At 41.4% G+C, this 10,091-nt stretch overlaps 1 pseudogene; it reads right to left on the bottom strand.

Moving 5' to 3' along the window:
• Positions 1-8,591: 8,591 nt before the first annotated feature.
• LOC131742152 (peptidyl-prolyl cis-trans isomerase A pseudogene) lies at positions 8,592-9,194 on the bottom strand (annotated as a pseudogene).
• Between the last annotated feature and the right edge of the window lie 897 nt (positions 9,195-10,091).

Below are 10,091 nucleotides of genomic sequence, written 5' to 3'. Positions count from 1 at the left end.
CATGAGAAATCAGAGTTGGGAATTCCTGCTCTGAATCCTAGGATTACAAACCTGTTATAAAATCATGAACGTACCAAGGCGTGATAAAATTGTTAATGGGGTGATGGTGGGAGGGGTACTTGTGGCAGAGAGGACGGTGGAAAGGGATTGGGGAGAACTTGGGAAGCAAGTTGACTGAACTGAGTGCAGGTCCCAGGACAGCAGGAGAGACTGGGTTACCTCAGGTAGGTTTGTCAAATATTCAGTGAGAAATAGGAGACAAAGCAGATGTATTATATTGAAATCCATTTTAACCTACTTCACAATTTTGCCTAAGGCCAGCTGTAGTCATCCACTCATGTCTACTAGAAGTTAAACACATCCCAGAAATAAAGACACCTCATGAGCTGGGTCTAAGTATCGTATTTCTTCTGATTAAAAGTAGGATTCTTCAGAAACAGACTCACAGACATAGAGATCAGACTTGTGGTTGCCAAGGGGGATGGGTGAAGGGAGAGAGATGGACTGGGAAATTGGGTTTGGTAGATGCAAACGATTACATTTAGAATGGATACACACCAAGGTCCTACTGTATAGCACAGGTCCAATCTCCTGGGATAAACCACAATGGAAAAGAATATTTTAAAAAAGAATGTCTATATGTGTAAAACTGAGTCACTTTGCTGTACAGCAGAGATTGACACAACATTGTAAATCGGCTATACTTCAATAAAAGTAAATTTTAAAAGTAGGATTCTCTGGAAAAAGCAAATTATAAACACAGACAGGTCTTTATGTGTGTCCTTTAAACATGTAATTACCAAGAGCACAAGATAAATGAGAAAATATCTATTTGCTCAGTTCATCTCTCCAAAATATCACCTTTTAATAAAGCAAAGGTAAATTTATTAGAACTTTCTGCCAGAGAGAGAAGACAATCTTGACAATCTTAGCAGCATCTCAGCAGGGGGAACTCAGAAGTGAGATATTTAGACGGCTCTGGGGTCTGAGCTCAAGTGTTTTAAGATGGGTCTTCAAGGCAGGGAACTTTATATCTGTTTATATGATACATAAAGTTTATTTTTACATGTAATATATAAACGTTACTTTATTATTACTTTATTAATTTATTTATATTTAGGTTGGTGGACACAGCAAAGCAAGGGTCTTGAATAAGTAACCTGTGGTTCATAAACAAGATTTTGCCCAGGTAAGCAATCTATTATCTCCAGTAACTTGGTTTATGGGAATTTCCTGAAGCAAACAGTGAAGTTATTTATCGGTTTGTTCTGAACAAGTGTTTTCAGGAACAAACAACTAAGTCATGTTGATGCAGGAAGCCTACAGTTTTAGGTAAATCACATTGACACACTTATAACAAGAATGTCTTAAAGAAGGAGGGAGGAAACTTTTAGAGGTGACGGTTTTGTTTATGTCATTGTTTATAGTCATGGTTTCACAGGTTTACACTTATCTGCAAACTCATCAAGATGTGTATATTAAATAAGAAGAGCTTTTTGTATGTCAATCATACCTCAATTTTAAAAATAATTTCTTTTAAGTATGTGCCTTTGTTATAATTAATGGGTAAACAAGGTAGAAAAGACACATGGAGAATCTAAGAGTAATTAAATTGTTCCACATGAGAAAGAGCTTGGAGACGCCCATGGAGAAGAAATCTGGGGAACAGAGAGACTAGGAAATGCTTGACGAAGCTGGGACTGGGAGTCAAGAGGAGAAAACTAGTTTGGTGGCAAAGAGCAGCATGTATGGGCTTCCCTGGTGGAACAGTGGTTAAGAATCCACCTGCCAATGCAGGGGACACATGTTCAAGCCCTGGATCGGGAGGATCCCACATGCCGCAGAGCAACTAAGCCCGTGCGTCACAACTACTAAGCCTGCGTTCTAGAGCCCACAAGCCACAACTACTGAGCCCGCGTGCCAGAACTACTGAAGCCCATGCGCCTAGAGGCCGTGTTCTGCAACAAGAGAAGCCATTGCAATGAGGAGCCCGCGCACCGCAACTAAGAGTTGTCCCCGCTTGACGCAACTAGAGAAAGCCTGTGCACAGCAACAGAAACACAACACAGACAAAAAATACATAAATAAGTAATGAATAAATTTTTTTTAAAAAAGAGCAGCGTGTGGAATAGAAAGACAGGGGAGGGAGTAGATAGGAGAGCTACTGTGGAGAGTGGAAGAGTTATCTAAATACTAGTATTAGCATTTAAATTAAATACAATTTTATTAAAATTAAATTCAATGATATGAAAATGCAATATAAATTCCAGTTTCCAGATTCTCAAGAAATGTTTGGTAAAGCCAAACACTGGAGCCCAGTTTGTGTTTCTTTTATATGTGTAACCATTCAGAAACTGGCCTCGTGAGGGATGGGACTTTTAGGTCCCACTGTCTGGGCTCCAATGTTCAGATGCCAGGAAATGTTTACATGGTGGTCGTCCTTTAAAAGCAGTAACAACATGGATGAAACTGGAGGGCATTGTGCTAAATGAAATAAGCCAGGCAAAGACAAACGCCGCATGGTATCACTTGTATGTGGAATCTAAAAAAGCAAGGAAAGAAAAAGAAATCAAACTCATAGAAACAGAGTAGAAAAGTGGTTGCCAGGAGCTGGGGGTCGGGCAAAGAGGGACAGTTTGGTAAAAGGGCACAAGCTTTCAGTATAAGATGAATAAGGTCTGAGGGTTTAATGTAAAACATGGTGACTAGAGTGGATAATCCTGTATCACATAATTGAAATTTGCTAAAAGAATAGAACTTAAGGGGCTTCCCTGGTGGCGCAGTGGTTGAGAGTCCGCCTGCCGATGCAGGGGACACGGGTTCGTGCCCCGGTCCGGGAGGATCCCACATGCCGCGGAGCGGCTGGGCCCGTGAGCCATGGCCACTGAGCCTGCGCGTCCGGAGTCTGTGCTTCGCAACGGGAGAGGCCACAACAGTGAGAGGCCCGCATATCACAAAAAAAAAAAAAAAAAAAAAAAAGAATAGAACTTAAGTGTTCTCACCAGAAAAACAAAAGTAAAATGATGGTGACGGATGTCCTCATTAACCTGATGTGGGGAATCCTTTCACAAGGTATATGTATATCATCACATTGTACACGTTGGAAATATTTGAGAAAAACAATAATATTAAGTATGAGGGACAATTTAAAAAATTTAAAGCATTTATTAAAAAATATTAAAAATTTTTAAATACTAAATAAAAGCAGTAAAGATTGCAAGTCTGTCTAAGTCATCCTTCAATAAAAATATGTCAGGTTAGAAATATTTCAATTTTTAAAAAAAGCAGCACCCCCCAAAAAAAAACCCTTGTAATAAAAATATTTCTAAGAAAAAAAAGAAAGAAAATGTCAGCTGGTAGACTCTAAATTCACCCTGAGAGGCTCTGACAGCAAATGGGATGAAATTTGGTGTCTAAAGATAGAAACTTTGATCATAGTATCAGCATAACCAGTCAAGAAGAAAAAGAGACCTCAAAGAGTAGAGGAAATAAAATGGAAAAAATAAAGTAAGATTATTATATCCATACAGTGAAACCATCTGAGAAAAATCAAAATAACAGATCAAGACCAGAAAGGAAGAATTAGATATTTGAAAGGAAATAGTAGGCAAAATATCAAAATAGGATCAACACTATAAATGTTAGCTAGACTCCATTTCCAAACTAGAAAGATATTGGGAGAAATACAAAAGGTGAGATAAAATGAAAAGGGAATTATAACAATAGTTTCCTGACTTGAAACCCTGTCATTAGTAGATGCCGTATTAGGTAACTTCTTCGGCATTTTATTTCATTAATAACTCAAAACAACCACTTGCAGTAAATATTACACCATTTTTCAGATGAAAATCCCAAGGGTCACTTTCTTGATATCATATAGCTTTGTCGTAGTGAAGTTAGGATTTGAATACAGATGAGTCATTCTAAAGCTTGTGTTCCTTGCTACTTAATGGTCTATACTGTTATTTTGGTGCATTGTTATAGGAATACCTGGGTGAGGTTTATTGTTATGAACTACAGATTCTGATGGGAAGAAAAAGGCTTTCCCCAGCTCACAAATATCAGGCACCATTGTACTGACAGAGGTTAACTAAGCCTCATGATGCTAGATGAACTCAGAGACCTGTCTCATCAAATCAAAACATAAAATTAGTCTGAATAAACTCCCACAAAATGACTGCCTAATATGTGAGAAGATTTCCTTTTAAACAAGCATGGCAATAGCTTCTAAATAAGCCAGATAAAATTAAAACCAGACTAATCCAAGGATAACTAAAAGCCAACAAAACCCTAGTTATTAAAAGGTATAGACACTACCGGTGTTTCTTACATCACTAACCTCCTCCAAGTGTACCATAAAGATGTGTTCCCAGTTGTTTTCCTAATGAAATGTTACTGAAACTTCTTTTAAATTATCATTTTTTTCAAATTAGAATACACATACCAAGAAAAGAGGGTTTTAGTGCAATCTTTCAGGAAAACAAAACAACATTATATCCAGAAGCACAAAAGCTGGGAGTTCACAGACAGCCACTTAAGCCTTGGAATATTTTCTTTAAAAAAAAAAAAAAGTGATGGTAAGGAAAAGATGAGTAAAAGTTCTATATACTGCACATAATTCACTTGGGGAAAAAAGTGTCAGGATTTAAGAGGCATAAATTAAATAACCTTGAAGCCCATTTTGCCCTAGAACTATCAGGATGTTTTCAGGGAGCATCAGATGCTTATGTTTCCTGTGTGCTTATAAGAGATGAGCGGAAACAAAAATAACCTCCCTCCTAGGAACAGTGGAAGACATCAGCCGCAAAGTAGGTCATAGCCCCAGGCTACACCGCCCACTGATGTGCGCTACCCACTGTAAATGGAATCAAATGACAGGCTTTCTTGGGATCAAATGATGGCGTTTCACTGCCCATTCCACTAACACGTTCCTATAGTGGACTGCTCCTGAATGAAACCTATAAACCCCTGAGTCCTCTTTAAGTTTTAGTGAAAAGAAATAAAACCTTTTCACAGAAGGAGAAAGGAGTTTCCAACACTCATACTAAGACTGATTTTGGTAGCAATGATTTTTCATTCGAAATTTAACTGCTGTGTATTAAGATGGGAATAAAGACACAGACCTACTAGAGAATGGACTTGAGGATATGGGGAGGGGGAAGGGTAAGCTGGGACGAAGTGAGAGAGTGGCATGGACTCTCTCACTACCAGATGTAAAATAGCTAGCTAGTGGGAAGCAGCCGCATGGCACAGGGAGATCAGCTGGGTGTTTTGTGACCACCTAGAGGGGTGGGAGAGGGAGGGTGGGAGGGAGACGCAAGAGGGAGGGGATATGGGAACATATGTATATGTATAACTGATTCACTTTGTTATAAAGCAGAAACTAAGACACCATTGTAAAGCAATTATACTCCAATAAAGATGTTTAAAAAAAGAAATTTAATTGCTGTGTATTCAAATAGTAGCACTGCTGGGGGCTGAAAGGATACACTTGTTTTCTTTGGTTTGGTTTGGTTTGCTTTTTCTCCGACATTGATAGCGATTTCTCACTTTTACTATAGCCCTTCTGTCAAGATGTTGGCAACCAGATTGCTGTGAAAAACAGTTAAAGAGAGATGGTTACAGTCTCGTGAGTGAGAGAACATTGCCTATTCTCCATCTATCCTCCACACTAGAGCCAAGGTGATAATCTTACTAACAAGCCTAACCACATTTTCTCCCTGCTTAAATCTTTAAATGATTTTCCATCTGAAAGATAAAGGTCCCTCGTGATCTGATGTCTCCCTACCCTGGGGCCTATCTGCCAACACAGTTCAAAAGGCACCTTTGCACCAGCCCCATAACAAACTACTCATGGTCTCCAGAATTAAGGATAACATGCTAGCTGACACTTCTTTGCCTTTATATTGTTATCCCCTCTGCCTAAAATGTCCTTCCTTCTACCTCCTACTTAGCTTCCGGGAGCCTTTCCTAAATCTTCAATCCTCGACACAGTTCACTTTGTTTAGTTTTGTGAAGACACAGTCCACTTCTCATGCAACTATGTAGCCCCAAGGTCTCAGTACTTGCTTAGGTCTTCATCTGCTGAAAAATGTTGATGGCTCCTGTATTACCCATGGGTTGTGGTTGCAAAAGAAAAAATACAAGCTGATGCAAGCAAATCTCAGGGGTAAGGAAAGGAAGGAAAGGAAAGGAAAGGAAAGGAAAGGAAAGGAAAGGAAAGGAAAGGAAAGGAAAGGAAAGGAAGGAAAGGAAAGGAAAGGAGGAAGGAAGGAAGGAAGAGAGAAGAAAGGGAGGGAGGGAGAAAGAAAGGAATGAAGGAAGGAAGAAAGAAAGAAAGAAAGGGAAGAAAGAAAGAAAGAAAGAGAAAGAAAGAAAGGGAAGAAAGAAAGAAAGAAAGAAGGAAGGAAAGGGGCTTCCCTGGTGGCAGAGTGGTTAAGAATCCGCCTGCCAATGTAGGGGACACGGGCTCGCACCCTGGTCCGGGAAGATCCCACATGCCACGGAGCAACCAGGCCCGTGAGCCACAACTACTGAGCCTGCGCGTCTGGAGCCTGTGCTCCGCAACGAGAGGCTGCGATAGTGAGAGGGCCCGCGCACCGCGATGAAGAGTGGCCCCCGCTTGCCACAACTAGAGAGAGCCCTCGCACAGAAACGAAGACCCAACACACCCAAAAATAAATTAATTAATTTAAAAAAAAAAAAAAAGGAAGGAAGAAAGGAAGGAAGGAAGGGAAAGAAAGAAAAGGGTGTCAGGCCTGGCTAGATGCAGACTCACATATGTCAGCAGGAGCTGTCTGTCTCCTTCCTTTGATTGCATAGTCCTGTGTTGGCTCTCTCTCTGTGGTGGAATGATGGCCAACAGCAGCTTCAGGTGTACAACCTGTTGGTTTGGCTATTTCATCTGACATAGATTCTCTTTTCTAATAGTTCCAGAAAAGCCTTGGGGTTGAGACTCCCTGGCCTACCTTGTGTCACATATCCCACCTGAACCAGTGACTCTGGCCGTGAGAATGGAATGCACTGATTGTCCATGCCTAATTATCAGACCGACCCTGAAAAGGAGGTGGGAGGTGAGAGAGAGCATCGGCCTCATCCGGACCTCGAGGAGAGGGCAGTGATGCGCAGAGGTGAACACCACAGATGCTGGAGCTTGGCTCCTGGGTTCAAATCCATACTGACCAGCTATGTGAACTTGGGCGAGTTACTTAATCTCAATTTTGTAAGTGGGGCTCATAGGAAATGTCAACACCTATCATAACCCAGCTCTGTCTTTCTTGCAATGCAAGATATCAACAGCATACTTTCTCTCCTTCTAGACCACAAGTCAGAAATCATTTTACCCAGAATGTTCTTAATCAGAAAAGTTCAATAACTTTGGAGCATTCTTGATGTTATTGGCAAGAGAGGAAAAAGAGAGAGAAAAAAAAAATATATATATATATATATACCAGCTGTGTCAGAGTTCCAGCTCAATATCTCCACTGTTCATGGACTTTTCCCCATGCAAGATGGCAACTGAAGAAAATCCAAGCATGATGCCCTCGGATGACATTGTTCAAAGATTTAAGGAAAGCTCTTTGTACCACTTTATAAGAGAGTAGGACGTTTCCCTGGAGCCCCCTAGAAGACTTTCTCTTATTTCTCCTTGGTGACATACCTACCCCTGGTCAGTCACTGTCAAAGAAAATGGAATCCCCCCATTAACTGAGGCCAGCCTCGGCACATGACACTCAGAGCAAATTTAGTGGCCATAAACAAAATGTACATGAATGAGCTGTGGCTGTGTTCCAAGAAGACTTAATTTATTGCCATCGAAATTCGAATTTCATACAATTTTATGTGTGTGATATGTTATTCTTATTTTGATTTTTTCCCATTTAAAAATGTAAAAACCATTCTTAGTTCACAGAGAATGCAAGCTACAAAACAGGTGTCAGGCTGGATTTGGCCCATGGGCTGTGGTTTGCCAGCCCCTGGTGTTTGTGTAACCAGACCCAAGTAGATCCAAAAAGCACAGCGAACTGTCCGAACACAGCCAGTGGCTCAGGCTCCCGTGGGGCCTGCTGCTTTCCCTTCTCTCCTTCAATCTTCTCTGTGATGAGTTAACTGAAGAGAAGAAGATATGGGCGGAGCTGCAGGGTGTGGTAGCTCCAGGAAGACGTGGATGGCTGCTGCATCGCAACCCCACTGCTTCGAATTTGTGGATCTGGAAAAGACTTTACACAGCCCTGCAGTCCAGTGTTTCTCAAACTTCAGCCTGTGTAATAATCTCCTGAGGTGCCTGTTCATTTTATTTAAAATTTTTATGTTTTAAAAGCAGTATAGTTGATCTGTGGTGCCTGTTTAAAATGCAGATTCCAGGCCCTGCCCCTGAGTTGTTCTAATTCAGTAGATCTGGGTAGGACCTACGGATGTGCTTTTTCTTTTTTTTTTTTTTTTTTTTTTGGTTGTTTAGTTTTTATTTCATAACCATGAACTTAACTTTGCAATTCAGCTAAACTTGGAGGGGGATAAGGAAAATATGGAACCCAAAGAAGTGCAATGAAAGCACAAAGATTATAGGATATTTTGAGCAGACGGGGATGAAGGGGTGCTCTCTGGGGGTTAAGATAGAACACAAGTCAAATCTATTGTTAGATTTGTCCCCAGTCAGCAATGGTGATCTTCTTGCTGGTCTTGCCATTCCTGGACCCAAAGAGCTCCATGGCTTCCACAAAATTCATGCCCTCTTTCACTTTGCCAAAGACCACATGCTCGCCATCCGACCACTCAGTCTTGGCAGTGCACATGAAATACTGGGAACCGTTTATGTTGGGGCCAGCATTTGCCATGGACAAGATGCCAGGACCCATATGCTTCAGGAGGAAATTCTCATCATCAAATTTCTCCCCATAGATGGACTTGCCACCAGTGCCATTATGGCGTGTGAAGTCACCACCCTGGCACATAAATCCCGGAATTATTCTGTGAAAGCAGGAAGCTTTATAACCAAAGCCTTTCTCCCCAGTGCTCAGAGCACGAAAGTTTTCTGCTGTCTTTGGAACTTTGTCTGCAAACAGCTCGAAGGAGACGCGGCCCAAGGGCTCGCCGTCGATGGCGATGTCAAAGAACACGGTAGGGTTGACTATGGTTGGGCAGCGCGGGAGGTTCCGGGCTGGTGGCATCTGCAAAAAAGCCTGGATGTGCTTTTTTTTTTTTTTTCAGCTTTATTGAAGTATAACTGGCAATTAAATTGTATGATATAATTTGATATATGTATGTACTATAACATGATACCCCCGTGAAGTTAAACATCCATCACCTCACATATTTATCTCTCTGTGTGTGTGTGTGTGTGTGTGGTGAAAATATTTAAGTTCTACTTTCATAGCAAATTTCAATTATACGATACAGTGTTATCTACTATAGTCACTGGATATGCTTTTTTTTTTTTTTTTTTTGTGGTACGCGGGCCTCTCACTGTTGTGGCCGCTCCCGTTGCGGAGCACAGGTTCCAGACGCGCAGGCTCAGCGGCCACGGCTCACGGGCCCAGCCGCTCCGCGGCATGTGGGATCTTCCCGGACCGGGGCACGAACTCGCGTCCCCTGCATCGGCAGGCGGATTCTCAACCACTGCGCCACCAGGGAAGCCCTGGATATGCATTTTAAATAAGCCTGTGACTCTGATGGGGACCCTATCAGTCAGAAAGTTAGTGGCAGAGCTGGGACTAGAATCCTGAGTGATCTTTCAATTAGCACATTGTCTGCTAATTGTAAAGGTTAAATGTGAATATAAGCAAAAGAGACACTGATTTTGATTCTGAATGAAACTCCACGACTGAGCTCTACACGGGGCAAACCCAATGGTCAAATGCAGATACCACCTTCCCTGCCCTATAGGTTTTTGTATTTTACACAACAAAGCCCAATTTTAGTATGAATTGTAATGTGTTTCTAACATCTCTTCCTCTGATCAGCATATGAGTATCTTAAAAACAGGAACTGCGACTCATTCACCTTTGCAACTCCCAGTGGGAGGGCCTATCACATAATAGGCTGCCAATAATATTTACTGGGCAAATATTTGCATCAAAGTTTCCTTTCTTTTT

Source organism: Kogia breviceps, chromosome 15 (assembly GCF_026419965.1).
Source record: "Kogia breviceps isolate mKogBre1 chromosome 15, mKogBre1 haplotype 1, whole genome shotgun sequence".
Lineage (NCBI taxonomy): Eukaryota > Metazoa > Chordata > Mammalia > Artiodactyla > Physeteridae > Kogia > Kogia breviceps.
The sequence above is the reverse complement of the archived record's forward strand: the minus strand, read 5'-3'. Positions and strand labels throughout refer to the sequence as shown.